Source organism: Pan troglodytes, chromosome 9 (genome assembly GCF_028858775.2).
Source record: "Pan troglodytes isolate AG18354 chromosome 9, NHGRI_mPanTro3-v2.0_pri, whole genome shotgun sequence".
In the NCBI taxonomy this organism is placed as follows: domain Eukaryota; kingdom Metazoa; phylum Chordata; class Mammalia; order Primates; family Hominidae; genus Pan; species Pan troglodytes.
The window spans coordinates 118,270,087-118,297,328 of record NC_072407.2 but is presented as its reverse complement, the minus strand read 5'-3'; the positions used below and the strand labels follow the sequence as shown (position 1 = coordinate 118,297,328).

The 27,242-nt window shown below is 43.3% G+C and overlaps 1 long non-coding RNA gene and 1 other non-coding gene across 2 annotated transcripts in view; one reads left to right on the top strand and one right to left on the bottom strand.

The window, feature by feature from the left end:
- Positions 1-23,768, top strand: part of LOC129136480 (uncharacterized) — a 68,180-nt gene extending 44,412 nt beyond the window's left edge. The window contains exon 3 of the long non-coding RNA XR_008538155.2: positions 23,547-23,768. This is a non-coding gene — a long non-coding RNA (uncharacterized LOC129136480). The remainder of the gene's footprint in view (positions 1-23,546) is intronic.
- LOC112204925 (small nucleolar RNA U13) lies at positions 23,541-23,642 on the bottom strand. The gene has a single exon (XR_002938668.2). It is a non-coding gene; the product is annotated as a small nucleolar RNA U13 (small nucleolar RNA).
- Positions 23,769-27,242: the final 3,474 nt, after the last annotated feature.

Here is a 27,242-nt window from a genome sequence, read left to right as displayed (position 1 = left end):
GGGAACAGAGCCCTACCAACACCTCGATTTTAGCCAGTAAGACCTGCGTCAGACTTCTGACCTCCGTAACTGTAAGATAATACATTTGTGGCTGGGGGGCGGTGGCTCATACCTGTAATCCCAGCAGTTTGGGAGGCCGAGGCAGGTGGATCACCTGAGGTCAGGAGTTCCAGATCAGCCTGACCAACATGGTGAAACCCCGTCTCTACTAAAAATTACAAAAATTAGCCATGGCGGCGGGTGCCTGTAATTCCAGCTACTCTGGAGGCTAAGGCAGGAGGATTGCTTGAACCTGGGAGGTGGAGGTTGTGGTGAACTGAAATAGCGCCACTGTACTCCAGCCTGGGCAACAAGAGTGAAACTCCATCTCAAGAAAAAAAAAAAAAAAGATAATACATTTGTGTTGTTCCAAGCTACTAAGTTTGTGGTGATTTGTTTTAGCAACAACAGGAAATGAATGCAGAAATACCCATGTTTCTCAGATATCCTGCATCTGGCTGACGTGGTTGAGGGAAGGCTGAGGCACATGGTAATGGAGTCTAATAGACCATGAGAAGCACTGTATTTAATTAAGTTATGTGTAAAACATGGTGAGAGCCCCCAAAAGGGACCTGGCAGGTGTGGGGAACATCTGAGCAACTCACTGACTAAGTCATTCATTCACAGGTCTTTGAGGCAGCCAAGCCAGTCCCCTCCTTCTGGCCCATCACCGCCTTGGGGCAGGGCAAGTTTCTTCTCTCCACGCACCTCCCTTGCTTCTGCCCTCCACTCCCACCCCAGCTACGAGCACAGGATTTGCAGCGCGTCAGACTGCTGTTTGAATCCTGGCTCTAGCCTTATCAGCCAGGTGATCAAGGGCAATTTTCTTAATCATTTGGAGCCTCATTTCTCCATCTTTAAAGGGTATATAGTGACTAAAATCTGGAGATTGTTGTGAAGATGCTGCATGTCAAGAGCTCAGTATGTGGCCGGGAGCAAAAGCTTGATAAATATGTGTGTGAACACCCTGTCAGTGATGGCAGCAAGCCCTAAGGTTTCTCACAGGACACCTCTCCTACTTCCTACTTCATTGAGAAAATGGAGACAGTCAAAGGAGGACTTCCACAAACTTCTACCACTGCATCTACCAACTACCAGCATCTGCCCATTCATGCTCCGCCTTTCCCGCATGTTACTGTGGATGAACTGTCTGTGCTGCTCTCTAAAGCCAACTCCTCCACCAGGGTGTGCATTCCTCCCCCTCTCACCTCCTGCAGTTCTTTCTTCTTGTACATATCATCAACTTTTAGCACTATATTGGACCATTTCAGTCTGCATATAAACGTATTGCTATTATGCTCCAATGGGAAGAAAATCCTTCTCTTGATCCCATTTCTCTTTTAATCTCCTGCCATATCTTTGCTTCTTACTACAGAAAAGTCCTCAAAAGAGTTGGCACCAGCCAATAAGGCCTTCTCCCCACCACCATGCTGAAACCGTTCTTGTCAAGGTAACCAGTGACTCCCTCATGGCTAGATCTCGTGGACAGTGTTCAGCCTGCATCTTGCTTGACCTATCAGCAATGTTTTGATTCAGGTGGTGCCACTCGCTGTCCCAGATGATCTGCCCAGATGATTCTCCCTCACCTCCTTTGCTTTCTCATCTCTTTTGCTAGACCTCCTAATGGTGGCTTTGTTCATCTTCTCTATATGATCTCACTTAGTCTTGCGACTTGAAATATCAGCTGTATACTGATGACCTCACTGTTTACCTCTCTCCTGAACTTCAGACTCGCATATCCAATAGCTTCAGTAAGCCTTCTCTGACCTATTTAGAAATGCACAACCTTCTTGCATTTGCCTGAATTCTGGTAGACTTCTCAGGCTCAACCTGCCCCAAACAGAACCGCTGACCCCCTCCCTCAACCCATTCCAAATCTGCTCTACCTATGGCCTTTTCTATCTCTGCTGATGACAACTCCAACCTTCTAGTTGCTCCTTAGGCCAAAAAATGTAGTCATCTTTGTCTCCTTTCTCTCACACACTTCAGTTTACCAGGAAATACTCTACTTTTGGCTCTACGTTAAAATATATATATATATATATGAAATCTGACCATTTCTCATGCTTCCACTTTTCCCACTGTGGTTGGAGCCACCTTCATCTCACACCTGAGTCACTGTAGTACCCTCTTAATAGGTCTCTCTGATTCTACTCTTCCTCTCATTCCCATTTGTATTAGTCTGTTCTCACGCTGCTAATAAAGACATACCTGATACTGGGTAATTTATAAGGAAAGAGGTTTAATTGACTCACAGTTCCACATGGCTGCGGAGGCCTCACAGTCATGACGGAAGGCAAGGAGGGACAAAGTCACATCTGACATGGTGGCAGGCAAGAGAAAGTTTGTGCAGGGGAACCCACATTTATAAAACCATCAGATCTCATGAGACTTATTCACTACCATGAGAACAGTATGAGGGAATCTGCCCCCATGATTCAACTATCTCTGTCTGGTTCTGCCCTTGACATGCGGGGATTATTACAATTCAAGGTAAGATTTGGGTGGGGACTCAGCCAAACCATATCACCGTTATAACAACCACAAGGATCTTTTTAAAGCCTAAGAAAGATTACATCACTCTCCTGCTCAAAACTCTGCAGTGGCTCCCTATTCCCCTTGGAGTGAAAGCTGAAGCCCTCCCTCCTCCCTGCTTTTACTTTATATGCTACTATCCTCACTGTGGCTCACTCTGCTTTAGCATCAATGACCTTCTTGCTGCTCCCAGATGAGGTTCTGCCCTGGGGCCTTTGTTTTAGCTATTTCCTTGGCTGAAAAACTCTTTTTCAAGGTATCTTATTGGCATACTCACATTTCCTTAAAGTCTTTGTTCAGGTCTCACTTTTTTTTCTTTTTTTTTTTTTGAGACAGTCTCACACTCTGTCGCCCAGGCTGGAGTGCAATGGTGCGATCTTGACTCCCTGCAACCTCCACCTCCCAAGTTTAAGTGATTCTCCTGCCTCAGCCTCCCGAGTAGCTGAGATTACAGGCACCCACCATCATGCCCAGCTAATTTTTGTATTTTTGTAGAGATGGGGTTTCACTATGTTGGCCAAGCTGGTCTTGAACTCCTGACCTCAGGTGGTCTGCCTGCCTCAGCCTCCCAAAGTGCTGGCATTACAGGTGTGAGCCACTGCACCCGGCCAAGTCTCACTTTCTTGATGAGACCACACTAACCGCTTACTTAAAATTGCAACCTGCCCCCCGCCCCGTGCTCCCCACCTTGCATTTGTAATCTACAATGTCCAGGTACTTAGTAATCCCTTGGACTTTTGAATAAATTTGCAGAATGTCCCTGTCTGAGACTTCCACACAAGTTTTTTCCTCTTTATTTTTTGCCAGGGGTAGGAGATGGTGAGTGCTCACACAGTGCGGCTCTCAGTATTTTCTTCCTGCTGACTTTCTCCTCCTTGGATCCACAGGTACACCTGATTCAGGTACTCTGTCTTCATTCAGGGTGTGTTCTTCCCCTAACTGGGTGGTTGCCTCCTTAGAATTAGCAGGCAGTCTTGATAATGAACTGCTTGAAAATCTTATAACTGGGCATCCGATGTCTGCCCCAAAGAAATAGTCATTGTCTCTCCTTTGATATGCACAGCTACATAGGTCTGCAGGATTCCAGTGCAAGGCTGGGTCCCTGATGGAAATTTTATCATTGTCATTATCTGTTTGCACCCATAACACACTGGGAGCTTCTTGTGTCCAGGGCTGCTGTCTTATTCTCAACGCCTAGCACAGGCTCAACATGTGGTTGGCCCACAATAAATGCTTGCAATGGAATAAAATCATGATGAACTGTCAACGAGGCTTTGACCTTCTGGTGAGTAGAATTTGGAAACTTGGTAAGACCTTCTTACTTCCAGGAGGTTAAATTTGTTAATCTATTCTTGAGAAGTTTCTTTTTTTCACAAGGTGGAAATCCCCATCAGCACACCTTAATCCTAAGGCACACCCAGGGACAGTCCTAAAAGAGTGAGAAAAAGATGTACAAAAGAATAGAAGTGATCAGGCTCCTGGAAGGCATCTGGCAGTGGCGGGTAGCAATCAAGTGTGCTGTGAGAGGGAGCTCAAGGTCCTCCTGGGCAGGAGGAAGGCTGTGGCTGGAAAGGAACATATGATCTTATATAACTTTGCTGTCACCTCTCATGGCCTGTCCTATGCTTCAATCATAGTTGTCATCTTTGTGGGCACGAATGTTTTTGAGCATTTTACATGCATTTTTGCCTTTTCATCCTCACAATAATCTCAAATAGTAGATGTTGTTACTATCTTTGTTTTAAAATGATGATTGAACATCTAGTATGTGCTGGGCTCTGTGCTGAGCATGTAACAGACACCACACCGTTGGATCCTCACAAGCACTTACGAGGAAGGTATTATTCCCACCTTACAGAATACAGTGTTTGTTTTCTCTTGCCGCATAACACATTGTGAAACTTACTGGCTTTAAACAATGCTTGTTTATTATCTCACAGCTTCTACGGGTCAGAAGTCCAGGCATGATGTAGTTGGGTTCTTTGCTCAGAGTCTCACCAGCATGAAAGCAAGGTGTTAGCCAGAGCTGTGATCTCACTGAGGCTGAGGGTCCCTTCCTAAGCTCATCTGGGTTGTTTGCAGAATTCACTTTGCTGCAGTCATCCCTATTTTCTGCTAACTGTTGGCTTGAGGTTGCTCTCAGAACTGAAGGCCACCCTCAGCTCCCAGCCCAGTGATTCCATCCATAGGCAACTCAGTGTGGCTATTTGCTCCCCCTTACTGAGGCACATGGGGTGGGGGTTGGGAGCATTCTCTGACCACCTTTTTGTTTTTTTTTCTTTTTTGGGATAATGAAACTTTTATTTCTTCATTTCTGATCATTATCAGAAATGATCAGATAGTAGCTAGGATTGCCAGTACAGCTTCTTAACCTCAATAGGAAAACTTTCAACATATTACCACTAAGTATAATATTTGCTGTAGCCTTTAAAAATTATTTTATTTTAACTTCCGGGGCACATGTGCAGGATGTGCAGGTTTGTTACATATGTAAACGTGTGCCATGGTGGTTTGCTGCACCTATCAACCCATCACCTAAGTATTATTAAGCCCATCACGCATTAGCTATTTTTCCTGATGCTCTCCCTCCCCCTTTCCTCAACCCACAGGCCCCAGTGTGTGTTGTTCCCCTCCCTGTGTCCATGTGTTCTCATTGTTCAGCTCCCGCTTATAAGTTAGAACATGTGGTGTTTGGTTTTCTGTTCCTGTGTTAGTTTGCAGAGGATAATGGCTTCCAGCTCCATCCATGTCCCTGCAAAGGACATAATCTTGTTCCTTTTCATTGCTGCGTAGTATTCCATGGTGTATATGCACCACATTTTCTTCATCCAGCCTATCACTGATGGGCATTTGGGTTGATTCTGTGTCTTTGCTATTGTGAATACTGCTCAAATGAACATGTGCATGCATGTATCTTTATAATAGAATGATTGATATTCCTTTCGATATATACCCAGTAATGGGATTGCTGGGCTCTGACCACCTTTTAATTTTTTTAAGTAAAAAAAATTTAAAATCATCTAGGTTTGCATAAATGGATGTGCAAATATAGTAATTGGGCAGTTTAGAAATTTTAAGTTTTATTTTATTTTAGATTCAGGGGTGCACGTGCAGGTTTGTTTACATGAATATATTGTGTGATACTGAGGTTTAGGCTTCAACTGAACTCGTCACTCAAATAGTGAACATAGTACCCAATAGACAGTTTTGCAATCCATGGCCCCCTTCCTACCTTCCCCCAAAGTGGAGTTCCCAGTATCTATTGGAGTCCCCAGTATCTATCGTTCCCATCTTTATGTCCATGTGTACCCAATGTTTAGCTCCTGCTAACAAGTGGGAATATGTGGTATTTAGTTTTTGATTTCTGCAAAAATTCACTTAGGATAATGACCTCCAGCTACATCCATCTTGCTGCAAAGAACATGATTTTGTTCTTTTTATGGCTATATAGTACTCCACAGTGTATATGTACCATATTTCCTTTATTCAATCCACCCTTATTGGGCATCTAGGTTGGTTCCATGTCTTTGCTATTGTGACTAGTGCTGTGATAAACATGTAAGTGCAGGTGTCTTTTTGGCAGTTTGATCTATTTTCCTTTGGGTAGATACCAAGTTATGGAATTGCTGAGTCTGACTACCTTTTTAGAAAGAGCTCTCCTGATTAGGTCAGACCCACCCAAGACCACCTCCCTTTTGATTAACACAAAGTCAACTAATTGGTAATCTAATCATGTGAGTGATACTCCACACTCCAGGGGAGGGTATTGTGTAGGGAGGTACACCTGGAATGGAGAGCTTGGGAACCATCTTAGAACTATGCATACCACCCTGAGGGTCAGAGGACTTCAATGAGTTGCCTGAGAGAGACCCCATGGCCTGTAAGTGGCAGAGATAGAACTGAAATCCATCTCATAAGAGCCCATTGTAGTTGTGCTGCTGTAGGAGCAGTGGGTAGAAAGATTAATGGTAGAATTGAGATTCAGGGATGTAGACCTTGAAACCTTTCCCCTTTTGGTAGGTAACAGCAATGAAGAGATCTTCAGTGGCCCCACAGGCAGGGCTTGATTGACCATAGAGGCATGCCTTAGGGGCCCAGGGAGGCTGTGTGCTTATCTTCGGCTATGTTCAATAGTGTTGTAGAGGTTTAGCTTATAGGATCATAAGCTGTCAGGGTTTGCAAGGCACCCAGAGAATCAGCTAGTCCAGAGTTTCCGAATTATTCCATGGAAACTTTGTTCCAAAATGGCAATCATTATAAAAAGAAAAGAATTCATGGTGAAATAAGCTTGGAGAACCTTGGGTTAAACACAGTAGAAGATGTCGCTTCCCTGTAGGACTTTGGGTACCTTTCAGGTATTAATATGCTTCACAAATCCATAAGAGGAGGAAAGTATGTTGGACCTCAGAACACTTCCTTGTTGTGTGTAAATGAAGAGCCAAGGTTTGGGAGAGGATGCAGATACACTAGTCTAGGTAGTTATTGGTGACAGTTGGACTGTGTGATCTCTCAGGTCTGCTCTCACTCTCTGAGCCCCCAAGGGAGATTAATGGTTTGGGATGAGAGTGGGGTGGGGTTCTGCTGGTGATGATGGCACACTGTTTCTTACCAAGGAACAGCAGATGGCCAGATGCTGGGGGCCTCAGGTTGAGGTGTGAATAATAGGCAGCCCTTTTCAAATACAGCCTGGAGTGGGGCTTGCAGCCTTAGGTGAGACCTGGGGCTGGCAGAGGGGAAGAGGAAGCTTGTCGCTGCTCTGTTACTGAATAAAGGGAAGGAGCTGGCACCTGTTGGTTTGATGGGAAGACACCTGCTCAGAGATTACCAGGAGATAAATGGCTCCGTGGAGGATTGGAATAGCAGACACCCCAGATAACCCAGCCAACATGAAATAGCCCAGGGACTGGATTTTCTTTTGTTTGTTTGGTTTGGTTTTATTTGTGTGGTCTTGATTTTCCTGATCACGGGCTTCTAAGTTTCAGGGGAGTAATTGGATGAGGATTGGGAGGCATCCAATGCTTTGGGGCTCTACCTGGGCATTCCTGGGGAACTGTGGAGGAGCTTGCGGTGGGGAGGGACCTGAGCCATTGTCTGTCTCAGAGGTGCAGGGAGCAGTTTCCCACCCACAGGGGGAGGGGAGCTGCTGTGTTTCTGTTCCTTCCCAGAAGAGCCCTGGGAAAGAAAAAAGATGATCAATCTGAAAATTCAGCTCCATAAACAATGCCATAAAAATCACATCCATTTGCCGAGAAAGGCTCATGGCTAATGTGCCAAAACAAGGCTGTGCGCTCACAGCATCAAACCCCGATCGATCTTCTTAAGGGGGCCAGGAGGCTGCCTCCCAGGGAGGATATATTCCAACTGCTGTCTGAAGAACTAGAGGGGCTGGCTCTGACCCTCACCAGTCTCTGTCCCCTTCCTTGCCCCTGCCTAGCTAACCATGAGTGGGATAACACTTTGATCAGAGAGAAAACTGCATAGGACTTGAGGCAGGGACATGAGGGCAGGGTGCCCTATGTGAGGTGAGGAAGGGACAAGTAGTTGCAAAAAAATGCCCCATTTTCGGGGTCCAACAGACTTGGGCTCTAGTCTCACTTCTTTGGCTTCCTAGGTCTGGGAATTTAGTTAAGTGGCTTACCCCTGTTAAAGTTTCCCCTTCTGTAAGCTCTACAATTTGGCCTGTCTGCCTCATTGCACTGGGGGAGAGTTAACCCAAGGATGTGAGGTTTCTTGGTAAACTGTGTTTGAACAGGAAGAGGCATTTGAGAGCGACCAGCACAGGCCTTCATTTATGGATATGGAAGCTGAGTCTCAAACAGATGAAACAACTTAGTTCAAGGTCAGCCTGGGAGAGAGTGGTAAAATCATTATTATTAATTCCAAGCCAAGGCCCATGGAGAGTGGGATCCGAGGTAGTGTTTCCTTAGCACAAAACTTCACTGCAGCCACCAGGACATCTGACCACTCCCACCTAGTCCCCCTTTTCTGGGTCAGTAATTCAATCCATGACCCCCCACCCTTCCTGCCCCCATCCCACTGGTAGAGTCTTAATGGGGCCTCTGCCATGCCAAAGCAGCCTCTGCTGAAATAACGCTGGTAGCTGTCTGCTCTGGGAGGCAGAGGCATGAAGAGAAAGCAAACCCTTTTCCCTGGACCTACTGAAATGTCACCCTTGGACATGGCTGTAAAGCCTCTGTTCCCAGGGGAGCAAGCCTGGTGGCTCTTGTAATTAAATCTCATTTCTGTCCCCCCTTTCTGCCCCCAGGTACCTGGCCTTTTCTGGTTCTCACTTATTGCTGGGGGGCCAAGACCAACCTGTGGGGTTCAGGTGCTCACCAGCAGGGTGCCTCTTTCCTCCTAGGGGAGCACTTGGAGCATCAGACTGACTCGACTCTTACTGTAGGCTCTGCTGGGGCGTGGCATCATCTGTTCCAATGGATGGACGTGGGGGCTCAAAGGCCCCTCTGCAGACTATGAAATCCCATTGATGCTCTATTCTTATATTTCCCATATAAAAGAAATACATTGACTAGGTCCCCAAAGGGGTAAGGAAGGCAAGGAGATTTTCTGAAGACCTCAAGAAACTTAGAGTTGAAAGAGACCTTATGTGAAATCTTGTCCAGGATTTCACCCAGTACAGAGGCCCCGTCCACAGCGACCAGCCTGTTTGACAGGTCCAGTGACCAGCAGCTGTCTACCTCACAGGCTCCCCATCCCATGCAGGGAGCAGTTCTGATTGTTAGGAAGTTTGCTTCATTGAAACAAGCCTTCTGGGAACTTCTACACTTCCATTCTGGTCAGCCTTGTGGAGTCACAGCCTAGTCATAGCCATCATTCAGTGGGTGTTTACTTTGTGCCTCTCTTTGTTTGGAGAGCTTTGCATATGTTAACTCATTTAACCTAGGAGATAAGGAGCATTATAGCTATTTTATAGATGAGGAAAATGGGGTACAGAGAAGTCAAGAAACTTGTCATAGGTCACCCCACTAGTAAATGGCAGAGCTTAGATTTGAACCCAGGCACCCTGGCTCCTAAGCACATCTTTTAAACCTCTAAACTGCCAGGTAGGTCTCAGCTTCCCTCTCCTTCAAGTGGCAGCCTATCTCATATTTGAAACTGTCAATTGTTCTCAGTGGAACACTTTGCATCTTTGCCACTGTTTCTAAACCCTAGGTATCCTGGTCACTTTCCTCTGTTTGTTTTAAAATGAGATAGAGCATAACCCAGTGGTCCAGATGGGCCCAACCAAGGTAGACTATAGAGAGGCTGTTTTTTTCTTCCTTCTAATTGTACCCATTTAAGATTTCTTTCTCTTCTTAGTAGCTGTACCACCATATTGAGCTTGTGGTCAACTCAGACCCCAAGATCTTTTTCTCATAGATCGCTGCCAAGCTAGAACTCCTTTACCTTGAACTTGTCCAGTTGATTCTTTGAACCTAAATGTAGGACTTCATACTTCACACTACTAGATTTCATCTGTGTGATTTTGGCTCATATTCTAGCCTGCTGAAATAGCGAGAGTCTTAGTCTGCCATGCAATTAATTTCTCCAGTTTGTCATATGCAGATTAGGTAATCATCCTGTCTCAAACTTCATCCATGCCATTGGTAAAAATGTTGAATGAGACAGAAGATGAGCCTTGTGCCTCTTCTCTAGAGAAAGATTTCCCACTGGGTGGCAGGAAATCATTCTTTTGAAATACAAATGTTTGTGATTTTTGTCTTCATAATTCTATATTAATCCTACATTGAATGCCTAACTATATTTCAGGCAGAGTGCTAGGCACTGAGGAAGCACAGATGTTCAAGTCAAAATCCTTGCTTTCACAAAGCTCCCCCCGGAGTTGGGGAGATGCACAAAGACAAATAATGATGACATCTGAAGTCAGGAGTGCTGGGAGCGGGTGGGGAATGGGCCCTGAGGGGCATTTTTGATTTCATCATCTAGCTATTTGGGTACCATCATCATTTTAACTCAGTCATCCTCTCTACTTTATGACTCATTCTCTGGCTTTATTTCCTCTGCATTTAGAATGATAACCCCAAATTCAACAGTGCCCTGGGGAGCCTGTGTGTGTAGGTGTGGAGGGCAATGGAGATTAGAGATAGAAAGGAAGGAGTGTTAAGTTTCCTCTTTTGAATCGAGAGAAGGGGTGAGTCAGACACAGAATATGTTAGAGAGAGGCTTTGGCTTTGAAGGGGTTTCCTGGGTGATCCTGACACTGGTCATCCCCTAGAAGAGGAGAAATGAGGAAACTGATCTGTGAAGGGTGTGAGGCCTTTGCTTTGGAGGGGTTTCCTGGGTTACACGGATGCTGCTCATCCCCTAGAAAAAGAGAAATGGGGAAATTGAGCTGTCAAGTGGGTGGGGGTCAGGGGTGAAATATGGGGGAAGATGGATATTTTCTTGCACAGCCCAAGTGAGGTTTTGCCCATGGCTTCATGACTTGACAGTTGGGAAGTTGCTGGTCATCGAACACATTCATCTTACCAAATATACAAGTCACTCCAAAGACAACCCAAAGTGATTTTTGCATTGTTTGGGCCACAGCCCACTTTGACCTCTGTTGGCCCTTGTGCCCCTATTTCATGCTGGGTGACTGCTAACCCCAGGACACCACAGACCACATCTGGTCCAAGAAGAAACCTTGATGGGAATGCTTTACAGTAATGTTTGCCCCCCAGCTCGGAAAGCTCAGCTGGGTGTTAGAGCACTGTAATTCATGCCAAAGGTTGCTCCTTGCAATTTCTCTTTTTCTCCCTCTCCCCCTGCTTTCCTCCCCCAGTGGGAGAGGAAAAGCAGCTATGCTTATAGAAAGATTGATTAGTTAAGCAAGTCAATTATATCTCTTGCCGAGAGCAACTGTATATTAAGTAATGCAGCAAAAATGATTGTCTGCACAGATCCATTTTGTGGAACAGCTGTTCCAGAGGCCCGGAAAGAGAAGACGAAGGTTAAAATCCCGTAATAGTTCGCTCCCCATCTCACCCCACCCCATCATGCCTGGCCCTCCGGGGCTCCATTTATTATGAGATGGAATAAGGTTGGGTAATGAACATGCTGGCTGCCTGCTCCATTTTGCGGGGAAACTCCCCCGCCATGCCACGTGCTCCAGGGCCTCCAACAGCGCTGGCCCTGCTGCCCTCCTGCCTGGTGGAATTGACTGAGGCCTGCTCACAAGTGGGCACTCTCCACCTTGCTCCCAGTCCAGCTCAGCAGCTCTGATGCAGTGGAAGAGCTCTGGATGTAAAGTCTGGATGAGACCTGGGTTCAAATCCAATTGTTGCATGTCTGATCTCACCTAAGTCTTTTAATCTTTCTGAGCCCTAATTTTCTTGTTAGTAAAATGCAAAAATATTTAAATGAGATAAGGCATATGGACAAAATTTGGAGTCTCTGACATATAGGTTAAGATAATGACTTAATGCTGGATGTTATTACATGAGACAAAGAGGAGATGGAGAGAGGGAAGTCCATGTATGATTAACTAGGTGCTGGGCAGGGCCACCAGGTGGTTTAGCCAGAAGTATTGGAAAAGACCAGATATTCATATGCCACATGTAATCAACCCAAGCTCCTTTTTCCTAATCACTGAAGCAAATGGGTAGGTTTTGCTTCCCCCTAGTTGTGTCAGCCCCTTCCTCTGGGTTACAGGTACTGTTTTTAACTTCCATCCTGTAAGTCTGCCCTTGGTGTTTATTTTAATCCAGTGTCTCTTGTATACAGGGTGATTTGTAGGAAATCCCGCCCCCACAGCCGTGGCATTGGCAGGGAGTAGCCAGCCTCTTTGTCCACAGTGGACAGTCCAGCAGCAGGGTTGATGCTCAGTGGGCAGTGGGGGCATCTGGGGACACCTGCCCCTTCCTGAACTTGCCCACAGGAGTGTTGGGGCCAAGGCTGATGACTGCCTCCCTCTTCCTGCCTATTTTGGGGAGGGACTCAGCCAAATCGTGAGGTTGCAGTTTCTACTGTAGGTCAAACCTTTCACCCTTATCAGAAGACATCTCTCACCTCTTTTCTCTGTCTCAAGAGGGTACACCAGCTGGATCGAGCTTCCACCTGAAGTTTGTCATTGTCCCTTAATGCTTCTGGCAGAGTTTCTTCTCCCTGTTAGAAGAGAGCTGAGTTTGGAGAGGAAATACTTCACCTTTATCGCTGAGGGGTACCTCACTGTAAATGAGCCTATCAGATCGCCTGCTAGGAGGACAACCTGTTGAAAGAGCTTTGGGGTTGTACAGGTTAACCCCCTTATGGGGCAACTAAGGCCCAGAGAGGGGCATAAGCCAGGTGATATGGTGGCACAGTTAGAAGAGCCCCATCTCCGGAGACCTGGGTTTACTTCTTCCATTGGGCATGGCTTTCTCCTCTAGGAGAGTCAGTTTTGACAAGGAGAAGGCAAGGGCAGGCTGGCTGTGTGCCGCCGTGACTGTGCTAAGGGGGTCAAGTGCTTTTCCAATCTTGGGCACAGCAGTGTTCCAAGTGCAGTCACAGTGGCCGCTGGCTTCCAGGGCTGGCAGTCCTTCTCCCAGCTGGATGGGCCCTCAGTGTCCGGGGCCAGGGCTCAAATTCAGGTCAGACCCAGGTGGCCCAGGCTCCTTCAGGGCTGAGGAACTCCAGCTCTCCTGATTTCTGAGCAGTTTCACTGATTCATTTTTCAACCCTCAGGCCACATGTGGGCAGTTAGCATAGAAATGGCTGTTTCCCGATCTGCTTGCCTCTCCCAGGTCCATAAATAGGAATCTGCCAGTGTGTTTACAGAGGGGTGGGTGGTAGAGGGTGGTGGTGATGCTGACAGTGACCCACATGGCCATCCAGCCTTAGAAACTGGGCCCTTGGCTGGCAGAGGTCTCCAAGCCAGGACAGATAAGGCGGGCATTGCAGCTACTTCAAGAAAATGGCCTGGGGAAATGACCACCTGGGCCCCACTTCTCATAGGATGCCAGGACTGAAAGGGGCCCTAGTGGTGAGTGAGTCCAGCCCCTTGTATGAAGCTTGAACCCCTTTGCCAGCCCTCTTGGGAAATGATGGTGCACCCTAGCCTGGCAAGAAAGGAAGCGTGACCCTGGCCTCTCTCTGTCTATGTATCTTGTGCTGGAGTGAACTCAGGACTGGATGTTTGTTCAAATTAGGATCTAATTGGGTTAGGGCATCAAGTTCAACCTCTGGGACTTCCTTTCCCCGCTCCTCATCCTATGCCAGGAGGAAAATACCAAATTGATCTATTAGTGATATTAAAGAGATTTTCTTCCTACTTCCCAGTTCTTGTTCCACCGGTGTCTCCCAAGTGCCTGCAACGAAAGGGCCTGAAAAAAAGCCGAGCCTTTAAGCACATGTTTTGTGAATCTTCTTCTCTGTTGAGGGTGGGAATGTAGGTCACCAGGGAGAGACGGTGTGGGGGAAGATGAGGACAACATTTCCTCCCAATAAGGGAGTGTCAGCTGTGGCATAGAGACCCAGGCAACCAGAAGGGCAGAGAGGAAATGGCTTTAGGAACCATCTAGTTCAAGCCCCTTATTTTACTGTGGAGAAAACCAAGCCAAGGAGGGGAAGAGACCTTCCCCTGGTCACATGGTGAACCCATGGTTTGGCTGGGGTGGGATCTAGCCAGGGATATCTATGGTTGAGTGTGGATATTGGCCCACAAGTCGCACTGTGAATAGGGAAAAGGGATCTCAGTGGGTGCCTGCTGTTCTTTGACGAGATTCCCAGCCCCAGAAGAGAGCCTCATGGGAACCAGGGGAGGCCCTACTGGCAGTGGGACTGTAGAATCTTGGAAGCATCTCCTCCCACTTCCTGAACCGGAAATACTTTCCCTACCCATGTCTTTTTTTTTTCTTTGAGTCAGAGTCTTGCTGTGTTGCCCAGGCTGGAGTACAGTTGCATGATCTCGGCTCACTGCAGGCTCTACCTCCTGGGTTCCAGTGATTCTCCTGCCTCAGCCTCCCTGGCAGCTGGGATTACAGGCACGCACCACCGCTCCTGGCTAAGTTTTGTATTTTTAGTAGAGATAGGGTTTTGTCATGTTGGCCAGGCTGGTCTCGAATTCCTGACCTCAGATGATCCACCTGCCTTGGCCTCCCAGATTGCTGGGAGTACAGGCGTGAGGCACCACACCCGGCCACCCTACCCATGTCTTGATGTGTAAGATTCCAAGGTTTGAATGTTTATTCCCTTAGTTTAATGCATCTGTGTTTTAAAAGGCAACGTGTAGCTGTGAATGAGCTTTGCCAGGTCCCTTTGTGAGTGCTTTTAGATGGGGGATAAGCAGGAGGATAAAGTGAGAGGGGAGCCTGGGAGTGCAGAAGGGAAGCTGCAGAAAGGGAGACTAAGGCTCATGAAGAGGGCTGGTCCTCCTTTTACAATGTTCCCCGGCCTCTAGGCCTGGGGCTGGGGTGGGCTGGCTGGGCCAGAGGTGTGGGGAAGGTGGGTGCATGGACCTGAGGGTACCATCCGGTGGGTGTTTGCTGTTACAGCCCTATCCAGGCCAGCATCAGAGGAATCACTAGAACGGATGTATTGGCTTCAGAGATCCACCAGACTGCCCACTTGTATATTCCTGGGAGAGTTCACTTTCTCTACAAGATTCCTCCTCTAGCCTTTCCTGTGTGGTTAACTCCCTGGATGGCCTATACCCCATCTCTGCTGCCTGTTGTATGACTGAACTCTCCACCACCAGGGTGTGATGTGTCCCCTAATTGACTGTAAGGCCTTGGGGACAGGTCTTAGATGGCATATAAAATTTGTGAGGCAGGCAGCGGTCCCAGGGCCCTCCTGCCCAGGAGCTGCCCCTGGCGTCCCCTGCATGTATCCTCAGAACTGGTGTGATGTCACAGCCAGGCTGCAGGAGGAGTGCAGTTTGCTCTTCCGGTGCTTCCAGCCTCGTGGGCAGTCAGGCAGGCTGATTGTGTAACTGTGGGGAGCAGGAGCGAGCCACATGTGTGGGTTCAGGCTGAACTTCAAGTTATGCCCTTCAGATCTGAGGGGTTTCCCACAATGTTTGGGTGATGAAGTTTCCTGCCACTCTTAATCTCTGGGCAAAGGATAGTTTCTACAGCTGTCATCAGATAGCTTTGCTATGAGTCTCAGCATCCCAGCATGTAGTCCAGGATATTGTCCCATCTAGGCCAAGTCTTTGCAGCTTCTCTTATGGCCCCCCAAAACACAGAAGAGCTCCTATGGTGGGAAGTAGAGAAATATCCTCGAAAATAAAGTGTGCAGTTCCAGCTCTAGAGGCAGTTGGCATGGAAGTTGTTATTTGCCCTGGACTGCCCGTAGTATGTGGATGAAGGTAGTACTGTGGAATTAAAGGGGCAGATTGTCCCACAGCAATACTCAAAGAGTTCTGAAGTTTCTGAGCCCATGCCAAGTCCTGGCAATGTAACCTGTTCTGCTTGTATGTGCCCATCTCCTCTAGCAATGGCTGGTAGCAAAAGTCTCTGCAAGGTGGTGGTGGGGGCCTGGCTGCACCCCTGATAGAGATACTAACAAGTTGGCTGCCAGAGCCCATGGGAGTACCTGGGAATGAGGCTACAGCACCTGGTCTAACTTTTTCTTTGTGATGAACCTGGGAGAAAGAGAAGGAGACAGAGAGAGAGAGAGAGAGAGACAGAGGAGGGGAGGGGAGGGGAGGGGATGGGAGAGGAGAGGAGAGGAGAGAGAAGAAAGAGAGGAGAGAGAGGAAAGAGGAGAAAACTGTAGCAAATAATGACCCTCTTGTACAGTACACTGAACAACTTGTCAGTGGCAGCACATTGCGTGGACAGTGATCAAGATGGGGTGGGAGGTAAATGCTATGTCTTGTTGAAGATGGTTGAAGGAAATGTAGATGTCTGGTCTGGAGGCCAAAAGACTGGTGGGAGTGTTATAACCATCTTCTGAGGGCCTGTGTGTGCATGAGAGGACATGCTTGTTCTCCGTATTTCTAATGGGCAGAAATAGGATATGTGTAGAAGCCAAAAGGGACATAGATAGCCTTGGGCTCCATGCAAGAAAGAGCTTTCTCCAGCTAAAGCTGACCAAGGGTGGCCTGGGCAAGTTCCTGATCACTGGATGTAGGCCATTGAACAGAGGCTGGGAAACTTCTTAAGAGGAGAAGGAGAGTGAGAGGCAGTTGGAGTCCCTACGGAGATGACTCCAACTGAGATGTGGGGTTGGATGAGATGACCTTGAAGGCTCCTTCCAGCTGTAAGTTTTTCAGGTTTGAGAAGACTTGGGTCACTGATGATTTAGCTTCCAGGCTGGGCTAGGGCTCATTGTAGCTGCTCTGGACCTGCTCCACAGTGTGCGGGAAGTGGCAGATCACAAAGGTGACTGGGCAGATGCGGGGTGAAAGTCTCATGGGATGAATGTTCTTTGCGTGTGAGCCAGAGAGTCAGGCACAGAATCACAGTGGCTGAGGGATTTAACTGAGTGAGGCTTCCCATGAGGAAAAGGAAAATTCCACCAAAACTGCCCCTTCCATACACATTCTACTGAATTTCTTGGGTAGGTTCACTTGCTGGGGTCTAAGAGGCTGGTAGATGTTCACATAAAGTGTAGTGACTTGGTAGTGAAAGTATTACTAAAGTCAGAGGGACTTGGATTCCAGTATCAGCTATGACGAATCCCGTAAAGAGGACCTTGGACAAATTATTTTCACTCTATGAGTCGCTTTAATTTTCTCATCTGTTAAATGGGGTAACAGTTTCTATTTCACAGAACTGTGCTGAAGGCTAGATTAGGCAATGCCTGAAAGGTGCAGTGTTTCATGGTAGGATTCAAAGGTAGTCAGTTCCACCTCTCCTATGATCTGGGCTTTCTTATATCCCTCACTGTCTCTTAGCTGTCCCCTCCTAGGTCTCATTTACAGTGATATCGCTGATGTCCAGAATGGGGCCTCATATGTACTAAATCCCTGTTGGTGATCTGACTGGCAGGCACCTACCTTGGGTAAGATGCACAGCCCCAGGAGCTATTGCTTACCTCTGGCTTGTTGGGAGATGAGCAGGCCAGGAGAAACCCAAGGTCATGGCCTGCCCTCTGCAGATGTGCCACAGAAGGGTGCAGGGTGACTGCTGGAGTGGGAATCCAGATGCTGGGAAAGCGAAGTGGGTGGGAGCAGGTAGAGGTTCTCATTGCAAAGCCAAGTGGCTGAACAAGAACAAAAGCATAAAACCCTGCACATTAACAACCCCCTTTACTAGCTGGTGCTTAAATCTTGTATCTCTAGGCGTGTACCTGTAGACGGTCAATATGCTTCCCTGTTCCACACCTGTGCTTCTGTTGAGATCTGATGCAGCAGGTGAGACACTGTTTAGCTGCAGCTCTCCAGAAATTACTGGTTCATCATGGTACTGTGGTCCCCTGCGCAGCACTGGGCAGCTTGGGAAACAATGGGCACTCCAGAGCAGTGTGGAGCAAGGCAAGAGAAAGAGGTGATCTAGAAAGTCACAGAGGATTTTTGGTAGTTGTCTCTGTCTTGCCATCCTTTCATTCCTGTAGTATTGGGCTTTCCTGGATTCTGCACCTTTGAGTTATGTGGACACATCCTCATCGGCCCTCTGCACACTCTAGAAATTTTCCCGACCTCTCCTTGAATGCAATGTCTGTCAAAAGCCAGAATAATGTTCGAGGGATTGGATAAAGCTAAACTCTTGAGGCTAATGTGTTGTTGCTCTAGAGACCCCTAAGTGGGTGGTACACAAGCAACAAATCCTGTCTTGGGTCACAGAGCTGAGTAGAAGCTTTTCTTAGATAGGACAAGCCCTGTGAGTTGTACTCACCACCCTATATCCACTAATACCTCTTTATATGCTGTGATTTTTTTCAGTGTCTATTACATAGTGGCTATTGAACAAATATTGATTGATAACAAAAAGAAAATAATCCATTTTTTTGCATCTACCCTGGGTAAGGCACTTGCTATGCATTGTGTTTTACCTCATTTAATCCTTATAGCCACTGAGAAGCAGACACCATTATTCCATTTTATAAGGAAGAGAATAGAGACTCGAGACATCTCAAGGTCAAACAGTATTGCTGCAAAGCCCACACTGCTTCATCACGTCATCCTGCCCATTGCCCCTTACTCTCAAACTGCAATTGATTGCATCATGTTATATTTTTTCCCAGATTTATCTTTCTGGTATTTCATTGAGATCTTTTCATTTTCTGGGATTACCTCCACAAGTTTTGCATGTGGAAGTGTGGTTATATTTTCCTTTGAGTACTTTGCTCCTCACTGAGAGAGGGTTATGTTGTTGGAACCACCAGGTTTCCAATGACTTTTAAGAGATATTAGCACACCTTTACATGTCAATTATACTTTAAATATATAAATTATTCAACTTTATTGAAATAGCCAAGTATCATCATTCAGCATGAATAAAATAGATTCTGGGAACAGCTTGATAACATTTTTACCCATTCCATAACTATTGTCAGTTATTGCTTCATGTAGATCCAATATTATCTCAGGACTTGAATAGAACAAGCTCACCAGTGATTTCTCCAGGGCTTGTGCGTGGCTGGCACGTGGAGGATGTTAGGACAGTTTATGATGGAATGTCCAGTTCCTCAGCTATAATAGCCTTTGGTAGTCAGAACAGGATAGTTCCCTCCTTGGCTTCTAGTGCTGTCCTTGTCCAAGAAGATGGTTACTAGACACATGTGCTATTAGGTTATTGAATTATGGCTATTCTGAATTGAAATGTATCCCAAGTATAAAATATACACTGGGTTTCAAAGATATAGTACAAAAGAGATGTAAAATATTCCATTAACATTTTTATTACATATTGAAATAATAATATTTTGGATATATTAGACTAAAGAACTGACTACTGTATTAATTTCACCTGCTTCTTTTTTACTTTTAAAATTGCTTATGAGGCTGGGTGTGGTGTTTCACACCTGTGATCCCAGCACTTTGGGAGGCCGAGGTGGGTGGATCACCTGAGGTCAGGAGTTCAAGACCAACCTGGCCAACATGGTGAAACCCCATCTCCACAAAAATACAAAAATTAGCCGGGCATGATGGTGGGTGCCTGCAATCCCAGCTACTTGGGAGGCTGAGGTGGGAGAATCACTTGAACCTGAGAGGCAGAGGTTGCAGTGAGCCGAGATCGCGCCATTGCACTCCAGCCTGGGCAACAAAGCGAGACTCTGTCTTAATAAATAAATAAATAAATAAATAAATAAAGATTGCTTATGAGAAAATGTAAAATTACATATGTGGTTCACATTTGTAGTTGTCATTGTATTTCAATTGGACAGTGTTGTTCTAGAGAATGCCTTAGTTTGCTGTCCTTGATCAATCCTCAAGTTCCAGGTTGTTCCTAGATTAAAAGCCAAAGTGAAACATAAATTTTAGGCAGCAGCTTAATTCTTGTTTTTGTGAAGCATGGCAGGCTTTTCCCTAGTTAGAAGGTTTCTCAGCTGCCTTACTGACTCCTCCTACTTAACATCCCTCTCCAAAAGGAATTAAGGTCTTTGACCTGTACTTGAAATTTGTTGCAAATTCAGCTAGTGGTACTTTTATCCATTAGCCAAAAGAGGTTATAGAAAAGACTATAGCATCCGAGAATGTCAACACAAGGTTGGTCAGAAAGACAATTTGAGGTATGGTTGTACTCAGATCAAGGCTGGATCAGGCTTAAGTGACCAAAGAGTAGACCAATGTTAGGATGAGAGCCAATCAGATTATCCGAGCAGGGATCCCAGGGCCACTGTAGACAGCACCCAAGGGCCTGTAGTCTGGCCAGAACTCACAGCAGCCTTTTCATCTAAGGCAATAAGACTCTCTTCTCTGCATCTCCTCACCAATTCCTGTCCTGATACCTTACTCCCAGAGTTAAAAAGGCAAGAAACTTCTAAGGTAGGTTCTGATTCTCTGTGAAAGAAGTTGCCCTTTGTCTTCTTTCAGAAAAGCCCTAGAGAAGGCTCAGGTATTGGTGGTCCATCTTCTGCACGACTGCACTCTCCATTAGGGCTTAGATCCTTTCTAGGTTGGTGGGAGTCTATGGTCCCATGAGTAATTTGCTCCCTTTGGGCAGCTTTTCTATAAGGCTGGACTCTCGAACAAGGCTTGGATCCCAGAGGACCTTTAACAAGGCATGAACACAGTCTCCATGACAACATTTTTTGGTGGAATCCAGCTGCCCTCCACCCAGTTATTGAGAAAATGTTCTCTAATAATCCATCTTCTCTTGGCTGTATACAGATTATGTATAGCTTTTGCTATGGGTAACGTCTGCCATGCATAAGTTCTATGTTTATGAAAGACTGTTTGTTTTTCAAGTCTTTATTATTCAAACACACATAGGTAGAGAAAAAGTATAATGAATCCCCATGGACTGTCACTCAGTCTCAGCAATTACCAACATACGGCCATTAAAAAAAAAATCTATGTTTCCTATTTCTCCCTACCCCCTGCTAGACATCATATTATTTCATCTGTAAATGCTTCAATTGTGTGTTTCTTGGAGATAAGAACTCTTATTCTTTAAACATAACCACAATACCATTGTACCATCTAAAAATGTGAACATTATTTTAGCTTTTATGAAAGCAATACATTTTCATTGAAAATATTCAGACAATACAAAAAGGTATAAAGAAGAAAGTGAAAATGACTCATAAACCAACACCTAGGTACAATTACTGTTAGCATTTTGTTAGATATAGTTTTATATATTATGCTTAGTACATATTATTTATACAAACTTACATATATAGAATCATGCTATGGATGATGTTTATAACCTTTTTTATTATTTTTGGCAAGCATTTACAAAACTGAAGTATAAAATGCATACAAAGAAGTGCAAAAATTACAAGTGTACAAGTTCACAAATTTTCACTGTCATTTAACCAACTGTCATCCAGATTAGGAAACATTATTACCTGTAGCCCCAAACTTCTGTCATGCCTCTCTTAGTCATTAACCCCATTAAACATAGCCACTATTCTGACTTCCATTGCTACAGATTAGTTTTGCCTACTTTTGAATTTTATACAGAAAGAATCATGCAGTATGTGCTTTTCTCTTTGTGACTTCTTTTGTTCCATTTTATATTTATAAGGTAAATCTGCGCTGTTGTATGTAGTAGCACTAATTCATTTTTTTGTTGTTGTGTACTACTCCATTGTGTGAGTATATCACACTTTATTTATCCATTCTACTATTGATGGACTCCTCCTGCCCTGACCCAGTGTGTTGCTATTAGGAATATTATTTTGTACACATATGCATGCATTTCCACATATATTTTCTACATGACATTTCCTAAGATATATACTTAGGAGCAGACTTGTGGTTTTACCAGCTTATGCTTATACCAGCGATCTATAAGAGTTTCATTTGCTCCACATCTTTGCCATTACTTGGTTATTATCAGTGTTTTAAATTTTTTTATTCTGGTGAGTGTGTAGTAGTAATTCATTGTGGTTTCTTAATTTACATTTCCCTAATGACTAGCGAAATTGAGTGCCTTTTCATAGGCTTTTTGCATACACGCATATCATCCTTTGTGCAGTACCTATTCATATTTTTCACATTTTTCTGTTGGAAAATATGAAATATGTATACTTCTTCCTACTGATTGTAGAATTCCTTTATATATGTTGGACATGAATTTATTCACAGTGTATAGTGTGAATACCTTCTCCTACTATGTGAATTGCTTTTTCACTCTTCTTTTTTTTTTTTGAGATGGAGTCTCACACTTTCGCCCAGGCTGGAGTGCAGTGGCACAATCTCAGCTCACTGCAAGCTCCGCCTCCTGGGTTCACACCATTCTTCTGCCTCAGCCTCCTGAGTAGCTGGGACTACAGGTGCCCACCACCACGCCTGGCTAATTTTTTGTATTTTTGGTAAAGACGGGGTTTCACCATGTTAGCCAGGATGGTCTTGATCTCCTGACCTCGTGATCCGCCTGCCTCAGCCTCCCAAAGTGCTGAGATTACAGGCGTGAGCCACCGCACCCAGCCTGCTTTTTCACTCTTAAGGTATCATTTGATAAACAGAAGTTTTAAATTTTGATAACAGCTCATTACCAATATTTTTCTTCATGATTAATGTGTTTTGTGCCCTGTTTAAGAAATATTTGCTTACTCCAAAGCCATTAACATGTTCTCCCATGTTCTAAAAGCTTCATTGTTTTACTTTTCACTTTTTCATTTACAACACATCCAAAATTGATTCTGTGTATGGTGTGAGGTAGGGATCAAAATTTGCTTTTTTTTCATATGAATATTCAATTGATTAGGCTTCATTTCTTTAAAAGACTATTTCCCATTTTTCTGTCATCTTGCCTTTGTGATAAGGCAAATGACAGCACACATTAGTCTGTTTTAGGGTTCTCTATTCTGTTCTGTTGTGCATTGGCTAACTTTGTGCCCTTTCTACAAGCATCTTAATTACAGGAGCTTTATAATCTATCTTAATATCTGGTAGTTTAAGACCTCCAAATTTGTTACTATTTTTCAAAATTCTAGTTATTTTAATACTTTGCACTTTTACATAAATTTTGGATTCAGTTTGTCAATGTCTTCAAAATTTTTTAAAAAGTTGAAAATTTTGATTGTAATGACAATGAATTTTTTATCAGTTTGGGGAGAATTAACACATTTACCATATTGATTTTTTCAATCAATAACTATGTTATCTTAACCCACCAGTTTTGGTCTTTAATTTATCTTAATCAGTCATATTGGTTTTTTGTCTTCAGGTTTTGCACATATTTTGTTGTATTTATTTTAGGGTACTCATGTTTTGATGCTACAGAAAAGGATATTTTATAATTTTTTAAAAAAATGTTGGTTGTATACAGAAATACAATTAATTTTTGCATGTTGAGCTGTGACCTCGTTTGACTTGATAGAATTGAAATTAATTTAACTCTATCAGTTTATTTGTACATTATTTTCAGTTTTCAAATACAGAAAGTGACAGCTTTATTTATTTTTTTCCTTATTTTTCTTTTTCACATCAGATGGGTAATGTGCCAACATCATAACAAGGTTCAAGGGAGGCACATCTCATACGAGTGTGAAAAGGCAATCATCATGCTTCTGAACTACAAGATTATCCTATATATTTATTTTCAATTATTTTATCCTCCTCTGCCTCTTGCCCTGGACTATATAAGACCTGCAATATAATGTTGAATAAGGAAGGTGAAAACGAACATCATTGCATCACTCCTGATATCAAAGGTAAGTCTTTCAATATTTATCATTAAGAATGGTGTTTGCTGCAATTTTTTTGTAGTTGTCCTTTATGAAATTAAGGAAGTTTCCTTTTGTCATTAATTTGCTAAACTTTTTATTCCTTTCTAATTTTAAAGAAGGACAGACATTGAATTTTATCAAATGACTTTCCTATATCTATTGAGATAATTATGTAATTTTTTTCTTCTTCATCCTTTTAATTGGTGAATTACAATCAATTACACTGATCAATTTTTAAGTAGTAAACAAACTTTGCTTTCTTAGAATAAGCCCAAGTTAATTGTATTGTTCTTTTTATAAATTGCTGGATTCAATTTACTAATAATTTGTTTTGAATTTTTGCATCTATGTTTGTATATGATCGGCATTATTTTTTTCTTCGATGCATGGTAGAATCCACTGGTAAAGCCATTTGTACTTAACTTTTGCTTCAAGTGTGATATTAAGTATAGTTTATTACAGATGGACTTTATCAAGGCAAGGTAGTTCTCTTTGATTCCAAGTTTTCTGAGAACTTTAAAAATAAGAAATGATCATTAAATTTTGTCAAATGCTTTTTCTGTATCTATTGAGAGGATTATATTATTTGTTTTTTTTTCTGTTAGCATGGTGAGTTATATTAATTTTTGGATATTAAACCAACCTAAAGTTCCTAGTCATGAAGTATTATCCTTTTTATATATTATTGTATTTGATTTGTCTAAGATGTCTGCTATTATTTGTATTTTTGTTATTCCATTTTATTACTTTTGTTGAGCTATTTGTTATAATTTTTTGTTTTGTCATTTTAGTGTTTTCTTAAGGATTTATAGTATACATTTCTAACTTATTGCAGTCTAACTGAAGGAGAGGAGAGAGTCATATGAAAGATAGAAAGAACTTCAAAAATCTGCAGAGGGTTTTCTTTAAATATTCATCTGGATACTACTAAGAGTATACATTTGAGGAAACTACCTGAGGCCAGGGAAAGAAATACCTGAAAAGATTAGATGGGGCAATCTATGGCTCTCATACTTGACTAATGTGATGACTATTCCCACTATACAAAGTGGAAACCATAATTCATGGAGCATCAGGGACAGAATCCAGAAGTGTTTTGCCTTGGTAGTGGAGAACATTCACCCTAGAATAAATGCTACTCTAGTCTTATCTAACAAAGCTGAAAAGCAAGCTTCAAAAAGGTCAGCCTGTTTTCAAATATTTTAACTGCATCTCAGAAAAAATCTAAGGAATACTTATAGGAATACAAAAATATCCATCACCTAACAGGATAAAATTTATAATGCTTGGCATCCCATAAAAAAAACTATGTAAAGTAGCATTAAAATTATACCCATAATGGGGAGAAAAATCAATAAAAATTGATCCAGATGGTAGAATTAGTACAAAAGGGCATAATAACACTTGTTATAACTATATTCCATATGTTCAAAAAGCTAAAAGAAATATTATGCTATGTAAAGTACAGGCATAAAAGATATAACAATAGACTCAATTTGAACTTCAAGAGATGAAAACTGCAATGTTTGAGATAAAAAATACACTGAATAAAATTATGGTAGCTTAGACATTGTACAAGAAAATATTAGGAAACCTGAATACATAGCAGGAGTTTCTGCCATTGCTATGAAATTATTTATTTTTCCTTGCTGCAAATTTTGCATTTTACATTTTGAGGCCATGTTATGAGGTGGATACACAGGTAAATAAAATACAGAAATACAATAAGACTAAAAAAATAAAAAGAGAATTAGTGAGCTGTGGTATGAGTGAACCCTAACTCCCCTGGTCTCCTCTGACTCTTGATCTATCCCCTCAATTCAGAGATCACTGGACTTCTCCTGGGTTCCCCTCCTTGCACCACAGCCTGGAAACTCTCTTTAGGCAATGAACCAAGGGCAGCTGTACAGTTCACTTACCTCCTTTATTTCCCATCTCTCAGAAATCACTGTTCTTTGTTGCTTAATGTCCAAAGTTTTAAGAAACATTGTTTCACAAACAAGAAAGTAAAATTTTCTTAAAATTCTTAGTTATTTTCGGTAGGAGGGTATATCTGGTACTGGTTACTCTACCTTGGCTCCAAGAGGGTGTGAGGTATGGTATTTTTATATATTTTAATTAGTTTAGGTTTATTAAGTATATTTTTCAAATCTTCTATATACTTTGTTTATTTCTATGTGCTTATTCTGTTACTGGGAAAAATATATGAAATTATTTTTCCTTGCTCCAAATTTTGCATTTTACATTTTGAGGCCATGTTATGAGGTGGATACACAGGTAAAATTTTTATATCTTCCCAGTGGATTGATCGTTTTCTTATTATAAAATATGTGATATATGTTTTTATATTGTTTTTGTTATTGTAAAACATATTTCATTTTCTCTGTCAACTCTTCTTGCCTCAAAGTCTACTCTATCTAAAGACAGTATAGCCATACTATCTTTTTTTGGTTAGTGTTTGCATAGTATATTTTTTTCCATTCTTTTCCTTTCATCCTTTTTGTGGTCTTATATTTAAGGTACATCACTTGTAAGTAGCCTATAGTTGTTTATTTTCATCATAGTTATCGAAAAGCAATATGAATATTTCCATGTTCCTGCATGGTTAGAGCTTTTGGAACAAAGAAAATTGACATGCTCTAACAATGGAGCATTTCTCTTTTCCCCAGACACATTTGCTTCTCACAGTCTAAGGATGATAGACCTGGAACCACTTTTTTCCTTTGTAATGGAGCCATCTGCTCCTATTCAAGGGATAGGTAAACTCATCTTACCAAGAGCCAAATACTTGCACTTCAGAGTAGAGACTTTTTCCTTTCTCTTCCCCGAGAAAATTTGTTTGCATTAGAAAAACAAGGCTCCTCTCCCTCTCTTAGAAGACGACAGGGAAGGCAGTTGTATCTGTTTCTATGTAAATGCCCATACTTATAATTTTGGAACTTCTCTCCTGTAAAGCCAGAAACCAGAAACCACACCGCCGCCCCACCACCCCACTCCCTGCCTTGCATGCACAGGCCTAACCATCTGGGTCTCATTGCCCCACACCTCAGTGGGAGAATTGGGCATGGGAAACTGCTGTAGTTATTGCTGTGAGTAATAATAGTCTTCTCCAATTCAGAAACTTTATGTTTGTCTTCAGGATAATATAAATATATATAGACATTAAGATCTTATCAATAGTCTTACAATTTTTGTTTCCAATATAAGGATTTAGTGTATTTATCCTTTTATGTGATTACTAACATTTTGGGGCTTAAGTGCACTACATGTTTTCTATTTGTATCTTCCAGATGCCCCTTTTGTCCTCCTTTCTTTTCTTCTTTTGAGTTAATCGAGTTTTTTTTTTTTTTTGAGATAGAGTCTCGCTCTATTGCCCAGGCTGGAGTGCAGTGGCGCGATCTCAACTCACTGCAACCTCTGCCTCCTGGGTTCAAGCGATTCTCCTGCCTCAGCTTTCG